The following is a 20359-nucleotide window of genomic DNA, read 5'->3' on the forward strand; positions in this document are numbered from 1 at the left end:
CATAATGAACTTCCGCTTCATGCACATCCAAGGAGGAAGGTTATACATACATAGAGTCACGGGCCAGGTGCTGTGATTGCTGCTCTGCTCCCCGAAAGGATTAATGCCATCGGCGCTTAAACCAAACCATACATTCCTTGGGTCAGCTGCAAACTCAGCCCAGTACTTTCTCTCGATTTTTCTCCACTGCGACCCGTCAGCGGGTGCTCTCAACTTCCCGTCTTTCTTACGGTCCTCACTGTGCCATCGCATCAACTTGGCATGCTCTTCGTTTCTGAACAGACGTTTCAACCGTGGTATTATAGGAGCATACCACATCACCTTCGCAGGAACCCTCTTCCTGGGGGGCTCGCCGTCAACATCACCAGGGTCATCTCGTCTGATCTTATACCGCAATGCACCGCATACCGGGCATGTGTTCAGATCCTTGTACGCACCTCGGTAGAGGATGCAGTCATTAGGGCATGCATGTATCTTCTGCACCTCCAATCCTAGAGGGCATACGACCTTCTTTGCTGCGTATGTACTGTCGGGCAATTCGTTATCCTTTGGAAGCTTCTTCTTCAATATTTTCAATAGCTTCTCAAATCCTTTGTCAGGCACAGCATTCTCTGCCTTCCACTGCAGCAATTCCAGTACGGTACCGAGCTTTGTGTTGCCATCTTCGCAATTGGGGTACAACCCTTTTTTGTGATCCTCTAACATGCGATCGAACTTCAGCTTCTCCTTTTGACTTTCGCATTGCGTCCTTGCATCGACAATGACCCGGCGGAGATCATCATCATCGGGCACTGGTTCCTCTTCATCTTCAGCAGCTTCCCCCCTTGCAGCATCATTGGGCACATCGTCTGGTTCCTCTTGATCTTCAGCAGCTTCCCCCGTTGCAGCATCACCGTATTCAGGGGGCACATAGTTGTCATCGTCCTCTTCTTCTTCGCCGTCTTCCATCATAACCCCCATTTCTCCGTGCCTCGTCCAAACATTATAGTGTGGCATGAAACCCTTGTAAAGCAGGTGGGCATGAAGGATTTTCCGGTCAGAGTAAGACTTCGTATTCCCACATGTAGGACATGGACAACACATAAAACCATTCTGCTTGTTTGCCTCAGCCACTTCGAGAAAATCATGCACGCCCTTAATGTACTGGGAGGTGTGTCTGTCACCGTAAATCCATTGCCGGTTCATCTGCGTGCATTATATATAATTAAGTGTGTCAAAAACCATTACAGAACATCATGAATAGATAATTAAGTGACCAAACTAATAGAAGTTCATCATCACATTAGAACCAAAGTACATACATAGTTCTCATCTAACAACATATATATAGCTCTCCAGAGCATCTAATTAATTAAACCATACATTGAAACTATGTAAAACATTTCAATGCGAAAACAAATGCGATCATAATCGCAACCAAGGTAACAATTGATCCAACGGCATAATGATACCAAGCCTCGGTATGAATGGCATATTTTCTAATCTTTCTAATCTTCAAGCGCATTGCATCCATCTTGATCTTGTGATCATCGACGACATCCGCAACATGCAACTCCAATATCATCTTCTCCTCCTCAATTTTTTTATTTTTTCCTTCAATTAATTGTTTTCTTCTTCAACTAAATTTAACCTCTCGACAATAGGGTCGGTTAGAATTTCCGGTTCAACCACCTCCTAGATAAATAAAATCTATGTCACGCTGGTCAGTATATTTGTCATAAACAATAAATGAATCAAATAGTTATAAAAAGATAATATATACCACATCCGAATCATAGACAGGACGAGGGCCGACGGGGGCGGATACCAAAACCATCGCACTATGTAATAAGAAGGAATAAAATAGTAAGAAAATTAGACAAGTATCTATCTAAAGTAAGAATTTTTTTTCTTTCAAAAAGAAGATAAGAACAAGAGGCTCACCACGGTGTTGTCGGCGACGAGATCGGAGCGGGCGGTCGACGGCGGTGAAGACGGGAATGGGACGTGACGGGCCGCTAAACCTAGACAAATCTTGAGGAAAATGGAGCTCGGAGGTCGAGTTTCGAGAGGAGAAAGATTAACTAGTGTGGCTCGGGCATTTCATCGAACACCTCATGTGCATAGGAGGTGAGCTAGAGCACCACAAAGCCCTCCCCTCGCCGGCCAGAGAAAAACAGAGCACTGTGGAGTGCTCTGCCGTGGCGATGGGGTATATATAGGCACCTCATTGGTCCTGGTTCGTGGAATGAACCGGTACTAAATCCGGGCCTTCTGTCCCGGTTCATGCCAAGAACCAGGACAAATGGTTGTGGGCCAGGAGCGAGGACCATTAGTCCCGGTTCGTGGCTCGAACCGGGACCAATGCCCACGAGGCCCCGGCCGGCCCCCTGGGCTCACGAACCGGGACGAATGCCCCCATGGGTCCCGGTTCGTGACTGAACCGGGGCTAATGTGAAAACTGCCCTGTGACCTTTGCCCCGTTTTCTACTAGTGCTTGCCCGAGATTCGATCGTCGGTATCTCGATACCTAGTTCAATCTCGTTACCGGCAAGTCTCTTTACTCGTTCCTTAATACATCATCCCGCAACTAACTCATTAGTCACAATGCTTGCAAGGCTTATAGTGATGTGCATTACCGAGTGGGCCCAGAGATACCTCTCCGACAATCGGAGTGACAAATCCTAATCTCGAAATACGCCAACCCAACAAGTACCTTTGGAGACACCTGTAGAGCGCCTTTATAATCACCCAGTTACGTTGTGACGTTTGGTAGCACACAAAGTGTTCCTATGGTAAACGGGAGTTGCATAATCTCATAGTCATAGGAACATGTATAAGTCATGAAGAAAGCAATAGCAACATACTAAACGATCGGGTGCTAAGCTAACGGAATGGGTCAAGTCAATCACGTCATTCTCCTAATGAGGTGATCCCGTTAATCAAATGACAACTCATGTCTATGGCTAGGAAACATAACCATCTTTGATTAACGAGCTAGTCAAGTAGAGGCATACTAGTGACACTCTGTTTGTCTATGTATTCACACATGTATTATGTTTCCGGTTAATACAATTCTAGCATGAATAATAAACATTTATCATGATATAAGGAAATATATAATACTCTATTATTGCCTCTAGGGCATATTTCCTTCACCAAGGATCTTCGAAGCCTCTAACATCACTTGATACAGTTTGGCGTCACGTGAGTTTTCAAACTAATAAGTTTCGCTATCACGCCTCTTTGCACGTGCCCGCAAGTAGTCTCTGGCATGTTCGCCCCTGATTTCACTAAAGGTCGGATTCCCACCCGCCGCTACTGCTTCTTTGTCCTCCTGTTCCCATATCAGTTTCATGCCGTAGTATCCTGCCACACCCATACGGTGGGGGTGTATATATGTTCTTCTTCTGAAGTTCCGATTGCTTGAAACTCTTCTCAGCAAACTCTTTAGTTGCCCTGACCCTTTTGAATTCTGCCCAGTCTGCCTTTTGTAATTTGGGGTATGCGGGGATTGGGTCCTTGCCTTCACTCAAGTACTTCTTGTACAACACGTGCTTCCAGTTTCTCCAAGCATCCCTAGCCTTCTTTTAGTGCAGCGTGTTCCACCTGCATTCTCCATTGCTTTGGAACGTTGAAGTGATCCATGATCTCCTGGACTATCCTTTGCCGTGTTTCTGTGTCAGCCTTCCGAAACCCCGTAGATTAATGTTGAGCCTTGCCCTGCCAACAAATTCACACACACTCTTGAACCTCATGCGTGCTTTATCTGGTTTAGTTGGAGCCCAAGATTGTAAATCAATCTCGGTTACTTCATATACACCTTTAGGCTAGTGTGTGGGCTTCCTTGGAGCATTCCTCCGTGTCCTGACCGGAAGGGTAATTGCTGCAGCTCTATCCCGTTCAAGATTACTTGATCCCTCACAATCTGCTGAAGACCTAGGGTTGTACGAATCAGATGAAGATACATCGCCTGAAGCATGAGTGCTGTCGCTGCTACTCGCCATATACAGAGAACACATGTGAAACTCAGGAAAGGAGGATAAGCATAAAACTAACAACTTGGTATCAAGCTTTCTAAACATGCCATGCAATAATTTAGAAATGTATGGCTAATTTGTTAAGTTTGTGTGACTTGGGCGCCCGCGATCTATAAATAGGCAGTAACTTATTGGAACAAATACAGCTTATATGTATTTAGGAAGGTAGATAATGAACATATATACGCTCTCTGTTATTTTATAGCCAATTTGGGAACATACGGAATGAAATTGGAAGAGGGATTGCGAGGAAATATGCCTCACCGCGATGGAGAGCAGTAACTAACATGCTTCTTAATGCAAACCCGTCCAAACCACAGGAGAGGCGAGGGTTACTGCATCGATATGCTTGAGGGTGGCTGGCGAGCAAACGAAGACGGTGAGGCGCGGGCCACTGCGTGTTGGGAATGGCAGTGGAGGTAGGCTTGACGCTGAAGAGCGGGCACACGACCGGGGTGAGCACGGCGGCGCCGGAGAGGGTTCTGCTATGGATCTGGGGGAGGGGGGAGTTGGCGATGGAGATTGGGTGGACTAGTTGAGTGAAACGCGGGCGGACGGTGGGGGGGTGTTGGGGACTCCGGGTGTTGGCGGCCTAGGTGAAAAGGGTGAAAAATATCCCCGGTCACCGCGCGCGCGGAAAGGCCTATGCAAACGGTTGCCTCTAAGCGCTCGTGTGCACAAACAGAATAAATTCGTTTGAAATGAAGACGTACTCATTTTGAAATGAAGATGTGGGTTCATCGTTTCGCCTCTAAATTTTTCCCACGTAAAGCAATCACAATTATAGCACGGGTTTGATTTGCTGGCGCATTTCAGGTCTCTTGTGCTATATGTAAGACATTTTTTGGCATTTACCGTGCATTTTGGCATATAAATCAATTCCTAGCCGGACTGCATTTCCTGTCAAAAGGGATGAGGATTGTCGTTCGATCTTGGAGCATCCAACGGTGCAGACATACGATCCGTGGGGTTTGGGTTCTGCCCAATCAGAACGCACGACTCAGATCGCGCGCGCAGCAAAGGGGGGGCATCGGCCACGGTTTGGTAGGCACACGGCTTTCGTGTGTGAACCGTGTGCTATTTTAAAATATTTTTTTGGGAGGGGCTATTGGAAAACATTTACATGTGTTCTCGAAAGGGATGAGGATCGCCGTTCGATCAAGGAGAATCCAACGGTGCAGACGTACGATCTGTGGGGTTTGGGTTCTGGCCAATCAGAACACACGACTCAGATCACGCGCGTGGAAGCGGGCGGGGGGCACCGGCCACGGTTTAGTGGACACACGGCTTTTGTGAGTGAACCATGTGCTCTTTGAAAACATTTACATTATCTAACATCACATTTTTGTTCGAATGAAAACATGAGTTCATCGTTTCGCCTCCAATTTTTTTCCACGGTAAGAAATCACGATTGTACCCTATGGTTTGATTTTCTGGTACATTTTACCAGGCGGCAGGCCTCGCTAGCAATCTCAAACTATGAATATGCAAATATATATATATATATATATATATATATATATATATATATAGGACAGGGCTATTTTGTTACTAGTAACAGAATAATATTCCGTTACTCCAGCGCCCTATAGAAAACGAGATGAATTTTCTTCGAACCAGTACGCCCGTGCGAAAAAAATTCAAATCACCCACTCAAGTGTCTGCAACCACCTCTTCCCACTCGCCGGCCTTCCCCTCCGCCCAGCGCGCCACCGGCCAACCTCCACCCCGCGCGCCCCCTGGCCAGCCTCCACCCCGCGCGCCGCCGGCCAACGTCCATCCCGCGCTCCTATCGGCCACCCTCCACCCCGCGCACCGCCGGCCAACCTCCACCCCACACGCCGCTGGCCAACCTCCATCCCGCGCTCCCGCCGGCCACCCTCCACCCCGTGCGCCCGCCGGCCAACCTCCACCCCGCACGCCCCTGGCCACCCTCTACCCCGCGCACCCGCTGGCCATCCTCCATCCCGCGCGCCCCCGGCCACCCTCTGTCCCACGTTCCCGCCGGCCATCCTCCAATCGCGCCACCCACCGGCCACCAACATCGCCCATCGCCTGCCTCCGTCGTGTACGTTACTGGATATGCCCCCGGCACCTCTTCCTCCCCCTGCCCCCGCGCATGGAAGCTAGTGACTGGCACCATTCAATGCTGCTCTGCTCCATCAACTTCAACCACCGGCTCATGAGGAGCACGCCATGTGCTTGCTAAATTGACTCAGTGCAGTGGAGCACCATTTTTACTTTGTTTCATGTTCATTTGTAGGTAACTCGTTCTTGCCAAATGTTGTAGCTTAGATCACTTCAGAATGTTTATCATGTGTGCTCTACCGTCGCGTGCTAGTCCAAGAATTCCGATCGTCACATAAGTCCATGTATTACTACCATGGGAGTTCAAAGAAATTCCTGTAACACGCGCCATGCCCCGGCCCCATGTTCCGGCGTCGCCCTCCACAACCTCAGCACGCAGGCCGTTCACCTCCGCCACCCAGACCATTCACCTCTGCCACCGATGTTAGTTCAATGCCACCAGGAGAACCCTGTGCGTCAACACCCCTGTCAACCCCGTGCGACTTTGTTCTCTCAGCTTCAAAGAGGGTCAGTTCAGAACTTTGAACACCCAGAGGTTCAGTTCAGAACTTGGCCTGGTGATACATTTGGTTTCTTTTCTGCAGCTCACACGACCCAAATAACAGCTGATCATTTGATAAATTTTGGGTTCAGCTTCACACTATGCAGGAGTGCATATTCTTCTGCTTGTAAGTTCTAATAATAGATGGGTGGTTTTGCTAATCAGTTCAAGCTCAAATAACAAAATTCCTCGCTGGATTGCATCTTTCTTATCTATTGTTTTTTTGCTCGATTCATATCAGCCACTGCAAGTCCTTTTCTCCAGCCATGATAGAGATCCATTCAAATTAGTTGTTCTATGTTTACACATTCAGATATACGAGTTGATCTGCTGAAAGATACGATATGTGTACTGTTGATAATCTCAAACATGTTTTACTCAACTTTAAAAGACATGAAATATTGTTGTGCTGCTTTGCAGTGTCTCCAGCAGTCCTACTTCTCCATGACTGTTAGAGTATATATATATAGCCATGTAACCTTTCATATTTACCCTATTATATAAGGGGTTTCCTGTATATATTTCACACCTGTACATGTATATATACTGGCCTATGGCCTCCTGGAAATACAAGTTGCATATTTCCTAACATGGTATCAGAGCTAGGTCAATTTTTTGCACGCCGCTACTCGTGCCATTGGTCCGCTCCTCCGGCCGCTGGGTTTCATCTGCCCGCCTTGCCCCGTGGTCTTCCTCTGCCCCTCCCGATCGATCAGATCGCGTCGAGCGCAGTCTTCCCTTCGCCCGCCAGGCCTCCCGATTGGATCTGATCGCTCCGCCCTGCCGCGCAGTCGGGCCTTGGGCCTCTCCCGATCTGGTCGCCGTCGCCCCGCAGTCGGGCCTTTCCCGATCGATCGCTCTCGCCCCGCAGATGAGCCTCTCCCGATCGATAGCCCCCCTGTGGTCTTCGTTCGCTCGAAGCCACCAAATTGCCCCGCCACCAACCCAGTCGCCGTCTCAGGCTAGCTTTGGATCGTCTTCTGCTCCCGATCCCGGATCCCAGACCGCAGACCACCAGATTGTCCTGCTGCTGACTCTGCCTTCGCCTAGGCTCTAAGCCTCACGACCGGAAGCTGCTGTTGCCTGCTTGTTGACGCCAAAAAAATGTCTACACCGTCAGGCTATGTCGCAGTTCCTCGCTGTCCGGTGATCTTTGATGGCACTAACTACATCGAGTTTGTTGGCTTCATGCGCATTCATATGCGTGGCATTCATATTTGGGGTGTTCTTTCTAGCGAGGTCCGTTGTCCACCGTGTCCGGCTCCACCTGTGGCCCCTACTCCGCCGACGCCACCGGTTCTTGCTGCCAATGCTGATCAAGCTGCAAAGGATGCAGCTAAGCTTACAGATGGCGCTGCAGTCCGTGCTTATGATGAGCATGTTTCGACTTATGAGGAGGCTCTTCAGACTTATCATGAGGCTCTTTCTGTTTACACTCAGTGGCTTGATGAGGATGCTCGTGCTAGCGTTGTTCTCACTACTAGTGTTCTGCCTCAGTTTGCCTCTGAGTTCTTGGGGCTCCCTACCGTATCTGAGATGTGGACCCGTCTCCGTCAGCGCTATCAGCCCTCTGGTGATGCCTTATATCTATCTGTGGTTCGGCAGGAACATGCTCTTCAGCAGGGTGACTCCAGTGTTGATGATTTCTATGCACAGAGTTCTGCTATCTGGCGTCAGCTTGATTCTCTCCGCACTGCTGGTTGCCATACTTGTCAGTGTTGCCAGGCTGTGCGGGCTGATTTGGAGTTTCATCGTGTCTATGAGTTCTTATCTCGGCTCCGTAAGGAGTTTGAGCCCCGGCGCGCTCAGTTGTTTGCTCGTGGTCGTATCTCCCTCATGGAGGCGCTTTCTGATATTCGTGCTGAGGAGACTCGTCTACGTGGTGCTGGTCTACTTGAGGTTCCCTCTGTGCTTGCTGCTCGAGTTCCTATTATGTCGCCTACTGCACCGACTCCATCCCGCTCCAGTGCTCCTCTGCTCTTGCCTACTCCTACGGGCAGCCAGGGTCGGTCTCGTCCTCACTACGGCTACTGCAATATGGATGGTCATGTTGAGTATCAGTGCTTCCAGAAGAAGAAACACCTGCGTAAGGCGCGATCATCAGCTTCAGGGACTTCTTCTTCTACTTCGACATCTTCAGCCACCGCCTTGACTGAGCAGGATATTTTGTGACTTAAGCGTCTGCTTGCTGCTTCAGGTTCTCCTTCGACGGGTACTGCAGGTTCTGTGACTGATGCTTCCCGCACTGAGCAACCACCCCCTACACAGTCAGGTACATCCTCGTGGGTTCTGGACTCCGGAGCTTCTTTTCATATGTCTTCTCATTCTTCAAATTTGTCCTCTCTTAAATCACTTGATTTTCCTGTCCATGTACTCACTGCTGATGGTACTCCTCTTTCTGTTGCTAGTCGAGGCAATCTTACCACACCTTCTTACTCTGTTCCTAATGTTCCTCATGTTCCTCGACTTACCATGAATCTTTTTTCTGCTGGTCAACTTACTGATTCTGGTTGTCGCGTCATCCTTGACGTTGACTCTTGTTCTGTTCAGGATCGTCGAACGCACACTTTGGTTGGGGCTGGCCCTCGCCGCCGTGACTCTCAGGGTCTTTGGGAGCTAGACTGGCTTCATGTTCCTTCCGCTACCACCACTATCGCCAGTCCATCCGCTTCTGTCGCTTCAGCTATCGGCTCCTTCCAGCAGTGGCATCATCGACTTGGTCATCTTTGTGGGTCTCGCTTGTCGTCATTAGTTCGTCGAGGTCTTCTGGGGTCTGCCTCAGGAGATGTCTCTTTAGAGTGTCAGGGTTGTAGACTAGGAAAATAGATTCAATTACCTTATCCTACTAGTGAGTCGGTGTCTCGGCGTCCTTTTGATTTAGTCCATTCTGATGTATGGGGTCCGGCTCCCTTTGCTTCGAATGGGGGCGATCGATACTATATTATTTTCATAGATGATTTCTCTCGTTACACTTGGCTTTATTTTATGACTTCTTGCAGTGAGGTTCTTTCCATCTATAAGCGTTTTGCTGCCATGGTTCACACTCAGTTCTCTTTGCCTATTCGTGTGTTCCGTGCTGACTCCGCTGGCGAGTATATTTCCAAGATGTTGCATGGTGTTCTTGCTGAGCAGGGCACTCTTCCTCAGTTCTCTTGTCCTGGTGCTCATGCTCAGAATGGTGTGGCTGAGCGAAAGCATCGCCACCTTCTTGAGACGGCTCGTGCGTTGATGATCGCCACTTCTCTTCCACCTCATTTTTGGGCCGAGGCTATCTTCACCTCCACCTATCTCATGAACCTTCAGCCGTCCGCTGCTCTCCAGGGTGGTGTTCCTTTTGAGCGTCTCTTTGATCATTCTCCTGATTATTCGACGCTTCGCTTGTTTGGTTGTGTTTGCTATGTTCTTCTTGCCCCTCGCGAACGCACCAAACTGACCGCTCAGTCTGTTGAGTGTGTTTTCTTAGGCTATAGTGACGAGCATAAGGGCTATTGTTGTTGGGATCCTATTGGTCGTCGGATGCGTATTTCTCGGGATGTGACTTTTGATGAGTCTCGTCCCTTCTACCCACGTGCATCTTCCTCGACCTTTTCAGTGGAGGATATCTCTTTCCTCACTTTTCCCGACACACCTGTCACTCCAGTTGCGCCCTTGTCTCTCCGTCCTGCTCACTCTACTTCTCCACATCTTGCCGATTTGCCGCCCTCATCTCCCATGGTTTCCTCACCTCGCGTGTTGCTGGATTCTACACCATCATCCCCGGTGATTTCTTCGTCTCCACCTCCTGATTCTACCTCGGCTACTCCTCCTCGTATCCTTCCATCTTTTCCTCAGTATTACACTCGTCGTTCACGTAATGTGGATGCGTCTACTGATGTGCCATCCTCCTCGTCTCAGCCTACCTATGGCTTGCGTCCTCGTCCGCTTCCGCCTGTTGATCGCCTTGGTTTTTCAACCGCTGGTGCTGCTGTTCTTCAGCCGACTTCTTATCGCGAGGCTATTGTTCATGCTGAATGGCAGTTTGCGATGGCAGAGGAGATAGCTGCTCTTGAACGCACTGGTACATGGGATCTTGTTTCTCTTCCTCCAGGTGTCCGCCCCATCACTTGTAAGTGGGTCTACAAGGTTAAGACTCGCTCTGATGGTTCTCTTGAGCGTTACAAAGCTCGCCTTGTGGCTCGTGGCTTTCAGCAGGAGCATGGTCGTGATTATGACGAGACTTTTGCTCCTGTGGCCCATATGACCACTATTCGTACACTTCTTGCCGTGGCCTCTGCACTCCACTGGTCTGTATCTCAGCTTGATGTTAAGAATGCCTTTCTTAACGGTGAGCTGCATGAGGAGGTCTACATGCAGCCACCACCGGGCTATTCTGTTCCTGATGGCATGGTATGTCGTCTTCGTCGCTCTCTCTATGGCCTTAAGCAAGCCCCCCGCGCCTGGTTTGAGTGTTTTGCCTCTGTGGTGACTGCCGCTGGCTTTTCAGCGAGTGCCCATGATCCAACATTGTTTGTCCACCTTTCTCCTCATGGTCGGACTCTTCTTCTTCTCTATGTTGATGACATGATCATCACTGGCGACGACCCCGAGTATATTGCCTTCGTAAAGGCCCGTCTTAGTGAGCAGTTTCTTATGTCTGATCTTGGACCTCTTCGCTACTTTCTTGGGATTGAAGTCTCTTCTACCTCTGATGGCTTTTTTATATCCCAAGAAAAGTATATACAGGATCTTCTTGCTCGTGCTGCTCTTACCGATGAGCGCATTGGTGAGACTTCCATGGAGCCCAATGTTCACCTCCGTGATACTGATGGTGACCCCTTGCCTGACCCGACGCGTTATCGTCATCTTGTTGGGAGTCTTGTCTATCTAGCTGTCACTCGTCCGGATATCTCTTATCCGGTTCATATTTTGAGTCAGTTTGTCTCCGCTCCCACTTCGGTTCACTATAGTCACGACAAGGACGACGTCGCCATGCGTGCACACTCTCCTTTCTTTCTACTTCCGAGACGGTGAGGAGCTCCAACAGGTGGCCACCGGTGGGATCCGCAGGTCAGCCCCCATCTTCCACCTCCCCTACTCTCCTCTTCAGCAGGAGCAACACCATTAGGAGCTCGAAGTAAAATGAGGACGGCTGCAGTGATGCACCGTGCAGTTCGCCCGCTCCTGTCCGACAAGTTCCCACCGTGCATTTTTGTGTGTGTAGAAATTCGGCTAATCTAGTTCGCGAATTTGGTCTATTTGTTGTAAATCTGTCAGTTCAAGACAAGTGCCTTCTGATCCTAGAAATTAGGTCCTTTGTGAATATTGCTTGTTTCAGAAAGAAATAGACTTTGTAATTGCATCACATGGTGTACTGATCAACATAAACATGGTGTACTGAACAAAACATACACATTCTATCTATTTGGCCGTGAGTAACACTTAAAAAAGTTTGATATGCACAACAACAATTTGAGTCTTTGATACAGGAATACACACACCCAATGCCACTGTAGATAGATAGATGGCCACCCCCTACCTGATCTGTTTAATTCAAAGTTCCAAACCCAATGTAAACTGCTCCTGCTGCTTAACAAAAAAATCACTTATTTGGACTAAGGAATATTACTTATTGCCATGATTTATTGAAGCCAAGATCCGCTGCAGCATTCAAATCCCTTCAATTCACTTCTATCTCCCTTGATAAGTTCAGTGTGTGTAATGGAAAAAACAAAAATATAATAGTTCAGTTCACTTCAACCAGTTGATATTGGATTATATTGGTTGATTGCAAAATACTTTGGTGTTTGCCCATCGCTGTGGCCCTGCTCCCTAACCAACACCACCGGCCAACAACATGGCCCTGCGCCCTGACCATCGCCACGGCCCCTCCTTCTCGTGCTGCCGCATCGTGCACTCACCACGCCGTGTGTGGCATCCTCCCGGCGAAGCGCCCGTGCTGTGTCGCGGGCCAATTTTCTGGTGTCACCCTCCGCCGCCTCAGCGCACAGGCAGTTCACCTCCGCCACCCCAGGCCGTACACCACTACGAAGAGAGCCCGTTCAACTACGTGATAGAGAATTTTTGTACCAGACTTAGTATTAGTTCGGTGTGTAATCTATCGTCAGTCCATGAAAAATCACAGAAATAGTTGGTGTGTGTGCAGAAATATCATCAGTGCAAGTTTCAAAATTATGTAAGTTTAGATATATCACCTAAATAAGTAATGATTTGCAGCGAGTTTCTTCAAAATTCTGTAAAGTTTAGATATATCACCTAAAGTATCGTCAGTGCAAGTTTGAAAATTCTGTAAGTTTAGATATATCGTAAAGAAAAATTGATGAGTCACCATCTGCTTTATATTCATGTTCTCTGCAGCACAGGTAGCAGTGGGACTGACTGGGAGTGATCCCTGAACCATTTGATTAAACGCCATGGTTTCCAACTATGGTAATACTACTAGAAAGTGTTAGAGGCCATGAAGCCTCTTGGCTTCTCCAATAAGCAGGTTTGGCTAGTCCTGAAGCGCCTCCTCAAGTTTCTGAGTACGCGATGCGTCGATGGACGCATCCTAGGCGGCCAAGCACGACGTGTTTTCTCCTGCACCCAGAAGCTTTGGAGGCGATGTGTTGCCCTTAGTACTTTCTTAACAAATCCAGCAGTGCTGGTTCACATAGAACTTGAAATTACCTATCTGCCATGGGGATGTACTGCCCTCAGTACTCTCTCAACAAATCTAGCAGTGCAGGTTCTCTCGTGCACTAAGTATTTCTGGCGGCGATGCCTGCTTATATATTTCTGCTTTCATGTATTAAACCTTACAGTCTGGTACTATTTCATGATAATATGTGAATTGAAAGAAAAGTTCAACTATTTGTTATTTTAGTTGAGTTTAATTTCTTATTCTCGTTTAGTTCAAATTCGTATTCTACTTTAGTTCAATTTCTAAAATTTTGTTTAGTGTTATACATACCCTAGACTAGAACTCTTGGATGATCACATTAGATGAGTTAATTAATTAACTATGTTTTCCAACCTCAGGTGCAACCTTGCCAGCATCATGTTGGCGGTTCCTATGTTTCTCTTGTTGCTGCTCCAAGCCGCAACACCTCATGCCGTCATCATCTCTGCAGAGCCACCGCTCCAACCTGTCCCCTGTCGCAGCCCCACCACTCGTTGCCGATGCACTCCAACCCGAGGACCTCCAAGATGGAGGTCGCCTCGCAGCCTAGCGATGAGGTAACTCATCTTCCTTGTGCGTCCTTCGCCCACTGTGCACCCTGCTGCCCTTAACCTCCTTCCTCACAGGCATGCTACCCCAACTTTTATTTTGATTTTCAGTTTAACTTGTGTGTTCTTTTCAGTGCATTATACTTTAAATGTGTAGAGTCCTGAGGCAAATGATACATTTTAGTTTTCTTTGCCGCAAGGGCATTGCTGAAACTTAACTTCTGTCTAAACCTATAACCATCCATTTCGAAAACAGATGCTACTTTACTTTGCATGGATCCTGAATAAACACCATAGGGATGGCTAAACTTATTTGCTCTAGTCATCCCTGGTGCCCTTGCTGAATAAACACCACCAGGAATAGAAAGCAAATAGCTTCTGTCTAAACTTATTTGCTCTAGTCGCCATTCCCTCCGGCGACACCGGATCCTCCACCCCCATCGCAGTGCTCTGGACATCATCCTGGAATAGCAAGGATGACTTGGTAGTCAATGGGATTCCCTGTAGTGGCCAAATCACGCTGCTCATGATCTCCGCCTCCGTCAGCTCCACTTCGCCGGAGCAATCAGTCCAGAGGAGGAGGTGTAGCCGGTCCACCCGATCTCCGACGTCTTATTCCACCTCCAAAAAATTTCTTTTTGATTTCTATTCTTCGTCACAGGTTCACTTCTATTACCTCGGTGCAAAAAGTGCCAAAAAGATCAGTTCAGACTTACTAAATGTCCATATTGTACGTAGTATTTGCATAGTCTTAAATTTCTGGAAAACAAGCTTCCATACAAAGAAGGTTCAGTACAAGGAAAATGGGTCAGTCAGTTCATCCATGTGCAAACCCTCGTAACGAAACGTACCCCTGGAGTTCCTTCCACGACGTCTCGACCTCCTGTTCAGCCATGGATTCTTGCCATCCACCACGCCATCAGGAACACGATTGGTGAGAAACACCTTCGTGCTCCTCCTCTCCTACTCTTCAGTTCACATACTGCCATCCATGAAGGCCATTTTTCTTGTAATCTAGATTTTGATCCAACTGAAAGTTCAGGAGTTCTTTGGGGGACTGCTCATAGATGCAAAAAAGAGACATAGAGAGAGAGATGCAAAAAAGAGACATAGAGAGAGAGAGAGGCTACTACAATTCACTTGGGGGATGCTTTGTTGTGCAGGATTTGGGGGGTGCCTAGTCTAGCAAGGGTTTTCAACTATAATATGTGTGATAGTGGCAATTTTCAAAAACTTTAATAGTTCAAGTACATAAGAAAACATAAGTCCACTCTGTAAAAACAACAGTAGACGCAGAAAGTTCAGTTTTGCTATATACGATTGGTAATGCCGATGTGTTCCTTTGTGGTTTAGATTTCGGCAGTAAACTATGCAAACAATCTAAAAGTACTCAAGTCCAACTTGCAAACCAGTAGCAGTCCTATAGTGCAACATGCATCAAATTCACAAAAATAGCAAACCTGACTTGAAGCAAATTCGCATCTGGTTGTTTATTTCGTAGCTCATCGTTTCTAATATGAGCCAATGCTTCTATTCTGTAGTTTTTATTTTGTAGCTCACTTTTTCTAATATAATGTTAAAAGTCAACTAGATGAAAAATTCTCTGTGTTAGCGATCAGTACTAGTGCTCATCAGTACGGCAAGCAGCAGTACTGATCAGTATGACTTACACAAATACTAGTACTGATTAGTACTTTCTTAATGTTAAAGATGAGCAGTAAAAGATACAAGTTGCAGTTCCAGGGCAACCTGTCTCAGATCCTTTTCAGGTTCAGGTAATAAATGTTTGGTATTCTTATATACTTGCATCAATTCAGACTCGCGGATAAAATAAGTTGAGGGAAAGCCCATACAAAAGTTCAAAGTTGAGAAACAGGGGTTCTTTGTTTCAATGTTCGCTAGTGTATGCAGATTGGTTTGCATGCAATTCATAGTTGGATGGCTACTGATCTCTATAAAACCTTGGAATCAGTGCTTGCATTACTAGTCCAACCATACTAGGTAAAACTGAATGTACCTAGCCAGTTCAATAACATCATCTCCTTGTGCAAAAAAGTAGTTAAAAAGGTCAAACTGACATCTGCTTCAGAATGTCGCACAAAATAATATTTATCTGTATTTGTCTTTTTCATGTTGAGTTATTTGAAGTAAAACAAAAATAGCTCACTTTTGTGACTTTCATCATTTGAAAATCTACATGCCTGCAGTTCGAGGACGGACACCCCAGGTTCTCAAGCAGCAAAGTTATCACACAAAGTTGAACTTGCTGCTGCACCATCTTCACCAAGTCAAACTTGCAGCAGCCAGGGGATCCACAATCGTTGGGAGCTGTCCAAGTCAAGCTATGACCGCAGTCCAAGTGTTACTGCGACCACCATCTTCACCCAGCGCTGCACCCATTGAGCACCCACACAGTGAGAACGCCATCTCATTTTTCTTTGAACATTTTCTTTCTGATTCATGCTCGCTGATGGATCAGCTACTATTCATTTAGTTTGTACTCTCTGAACTGTGGCTGGGGTTCTTCGCACGCTAGCGCCGCTGCCGGCCCCGTACAGCTAAGTCCTTGGCCCACTGCACGCCCTGCTGCCCTCGACCTCCCTCTCACAGGCATGCTACCCCAACTTTCATTTTGATTCTCAGTTCAAGTTGTGTGTTCTTTTCGTTGCATTATGCTTTAAATGTGCAAAATCTTGAGGAAATCCTGAAATATTATGTGTGCAATAAAGGTAATTAAGTGCCTTTAGAAATTCTGACAGTCCATCCCAGACTAAGCAAACAATACATGTTAGTGTTGGTTTTTTAAGAGAATTTAGTATTAGTTGATCAACATTTTGATGCTTTTTCACTATGTCTGCACTTCGTTATAGTTAAGCATTGATCCATTTCTCAGCTGCAAGTAAATAATGATCTTGCACTTCATTATAATGCCCTCCCCCTCTGTTTCTCTTCCTCTCTAAATCCCCTTTCTGTCACTAATTTATTTTCTCCCTGAATGCAGCACAAGGGAGGCTGGAGCGACTGCAGATCGGTGACAAGAGCCACTTCAGTTCTGTTGTTCGTGTATTGGAAGTACGTATCCTCTATCCGGGCAGGAGATAGAGGTAATTTCTCCCCTAATGCAACCTATTTTGTAAGTAGCCTGAGACCCATCATGTCCTATATACAGATTCAGAGTTTAACACATCAATGGAAGTTTGTTCTGAAAACTGAAATTGTTCTGGATGTACTGATAGATTAGTTGTTAATTATTGTAGTGTTTCGTTCTTGCAGAACAAAAATAAGATGTATAGGTTACTTCTTGGCCCAGATGAGAGAACCCTCATGTTGAAAAGTATAAAGAAGTTCTGAAGCAATTCCTAGTGTCTTTAGAAGCATTCATGTTTAAAAGCAACGGCAATCTCCTCCGTTCAAGTTGAGCACTGGTCATCGTCCAAGTTGAGCGCTAGATGCCGTCCAAGTTCAAAGATGATTGTATGCAAGTACAGAAGTTTGTTTTAGTGAGAAAAAATGCGGGTTTTTGGACAATATTATGTATGTTTGATTTGCTCAACCTTAGAACTTGGAGATATCCACTCTATTTTTCTATGATGAAGGCACACATGAGATCATGTGCAATGGTTATTCCCCTATTTTGTTTCTTCAAATGTGTATTTTGTTTCTTATAATGTGTTGTTCCCTTGTTCGATGAGGTAAAACAAAGAAAAATAGTGAAAATATCATTCAAGACTTGTCCGGTAGAAAGTGTGGAGAAGAAAACAGAAGTTCTTAAAACAAGGGAATGGTAAAAATATAAGTCCGCTCAACTATATAAACCATGCAGGTACAATGGCGATGACGCCGTCTGTAAGGATGAGAAGGAAAATTTAAAACTAAAACAAAAAGAGCTTCGAGTGATTATTTTTGGAGAAGTACAAACTCTCTAGTACCATAAGTTTGAATATTATTGTGCAAAAGGTACAAAAAAATGAATGCCCAGAAGAAAAGAACACTTACTGATAGAAAACAAATACCTTGTGAAAGTTTAGAGCATAAAAAGGTCAAGTTGCAGAAAGAATGAAGTGCAGAGTTGAGCACTGGTCCGTTCAGCAAAAAAAATACGATTGGCGTCCTCATGTTGAACACTGGTCATCATCCAAGTTGAGCACTAGGTGCCGTCCAGGTTCAAAGAGGGTTGTATGCAAGTACATAAGTTTGTTTTAGGGAGAAAAATGCGGGGTTTTGACAATATTCTGTATGATTCATTTATTCAACCTTAGAACTTGTCGATATTCAGTCTATTTTTCGATGATGAAGGCACACATGAAGTCCTGTACAATGGTTACCCCCCCTAGTGCTTCAAACATTCGTATTTTGTCCTCAGAATCAGTACAACGAAATGACAGTATCAGTACAAACGCTCAAATTCATCAGTTCAACAGTACTAACACGATGGCGTGATGAACTGCTAAAAAGAATAATATCCCCCTCATAAAAATACAATCAGCCCCCTAGGAACAGAGGGTCCATGACATGCTGTCCATGCCGAGGGTGAACTTCACAAAAAAATTCAACAAAAACATCGCTAGCTAGCGACAGGCACACAAGAAAGAGGTCAGAGACAAGGAATTGTACCTTTTCTGAAGGAAGCTTGCTCAAACTCAGCCTTCTCGTTGTTAAATCTTTCACTCTATTATAGGCAATTCTCAGCTTCTTTTTTTTAACCGAAAAATTCATTCTATTACTAAACCCGCGCAGCGATCTCGCTGGCGACCAGCACCGAAACACAGTCTGGAGCCTGCTCGATCCACGAAAGATCAGCAGCTCTTGCCCTGAAGCCAAACGCGGCTAGTTCATGGGCCGCCTTATTACAGTCCCTTTTACAAATATTGAAACTAAATGACTCAAAGTTTGCATGACATACACTATGCGTCTCGTGTAATAGGACACCAATCGTGGCCCGGTCGTAATCATCAGAGTTCAGAGCTTGGACAAGGACCTTGGAGTCAGATTCGGGTACCACTCTGTGTAGACCAAATTCAGCACTCGCTTCTGCTGCCCTCAAACCTGTCATCGTCTCGGCATGCAGAGGTCCCGAGATGTGCTGCATATATCCGTCTGGCCGCCAAGAAATCACCTTGATCTGAACGAAAAACACACCCCCAGGCTCCATGTCCAGTATCCGCATAAAAGGCAGCATCAAAGTTAACTTTGACAAAGTCAGCAGGCGGCCGCTGCCAAATTTCCTTTAACTGATTATTAGTGGCTTGCTTGGGCTGAACAACAGCCTGCCTGAAGTCCTGAATATGCTGACGGAAATGGGTAGCACATCAGCGCACTTGCACCTAGACATACATTGACAAGTACTCAGAGAATACCACAGAACTCTGGACAGCGGAGGTAGAGAGCAAAAGGGCGTAGACTCAAACATATATATTTACAACAAACTGCAGTTTTTCAACAAGATTGTTTAGTAACGGGGCATCCAACCGAAGCACACCACCCTTTTTTCCTACAAACATAAGTAAAATGAACCTTAAGAGCAAATCACTAGCGGACTGCATTTGCACTTCCATTTATCTTCAGAAAACACAAAATAGTGAACTGCAGCAGATGACGACATGAACCTCTCATCGCTATGCTTGCAGGAGGCCGCCGGGGGAGAACGGTCGGTGGCGCCGGGTGGACAGCGTCGTTGGCGCCGCACGGGGTGAGGAACGGCCAGAATGGATCTCCGCCGGCCACCCGGCCACGGGCTCGCTATCGGGAGGCTCCGGGGTCACGCGCCCGACCAGAACGGAGCTCTGCCGGCCACCCGGCCACGGGTTCAGAATCGGGAGGCTCCGGGTCACGCGCCCGACAGAACGGAGCTCCGCCGGCCACCCGGCCATGGGCTCGAAATCAGGAACCGGGGCCGGCTGCTCCACGCGCTCGGGAAATGCGGGGAGGAGGGGGGGAGGGGGCGTACGAGCATGAAATCGTTCGAGAAGCCGGGGATCTTGGGCGCGTCGACGTCCTGCGATGTTGCCGCCGGCGGCCGCCCCTGCGAGCGCCGCCACCGTCGCCCATCGCTGCACCTAGGATGGGGCATTATCCTTGAGGTAAAAGGTTGGAATGTGAAACCATAAGCCTTGTGTCTGATTGAAACATTGAACGCATAAGTATCACGTGAGTGTTAGCAATTGTGAAAGATTAAATGATAGTTGAGTATGTGAACTTGCTGAAAAGATCTTGAATTGATTCTTTCCAATGGTATGATAAATTGCAATTGCTTCAATGACTGAGATCATAGTTTGTTAGTTTTCAATGAAGTTTCTGATTCATACTTTACTTTGTGAAAGAATTGTTACTTTATCATAAGAAAGAGAGAATTCCTTATTTGGCCCTTTCTTAAATTTTGTTTCCCTTTTTGGCCCAAAAAACTTTTTTCTTCCATTCTTGACACGTAAACTTTATTTTGTTCCCTATCTAACACGTTCATCCATTTTTCCATCCGGCGTTGTTAAATGGCATGTAGAAAGACAAT

The 20359-nt window shown here is 46.7% G+C and overlaps 2 long non-coding RNA genes across 2 annotated transcripts; one reads left to right on the plus strand and one right to left on the minus strand.

Moving 5' to 3' along the window:
- The first annotated feature begins 12731 nt into the window (after positions 1-12731).
- LOC123493582 (uncharacterized) lies at positions 12732-19178 on the plus strand. Its single transcript, XR_006662151.2, has 4 exons — positions 12732-13863; positions 16062-16268; positions 16349-16958; positions 17128-19178. It is a non-coding gene; the product is annotated as an uncharacterized lncRNA (long non-coding RNA).
- A 73-nt stretch (positions 19179-19251) lies between these two features.
- On the minus strand, positions 19252-19973 carry LOC120962722 (uncharacterized). The gene is made up of 2 exons (XR_005753547.3): positions 19461-19973; positions 19252-19345 (listed from the first exon to the last, which is right to left on the minus strand). It is a non-coding gene; the product is annotated as an uncharacterized lncRNA (long non-coding RNA).
- Positions 19974-20359: the final 386 nt, after the last annotated feature.

Source organism: Aegilops tauschii, chromosome 4 (assembly GCF_002575655.3).
Source record: "Aegilops tauschii subsp. strangulata cultivar AL8/78 chromosome 4, Aet v6.0, whole genome shotgun sequence".
Taxonomy (NCBI): Eukaryota; Viridiplantae; Streptophyta; class Magnoliopsida; order Poales; family Poaceae; genus Aegilops; species Aegilops tauschii.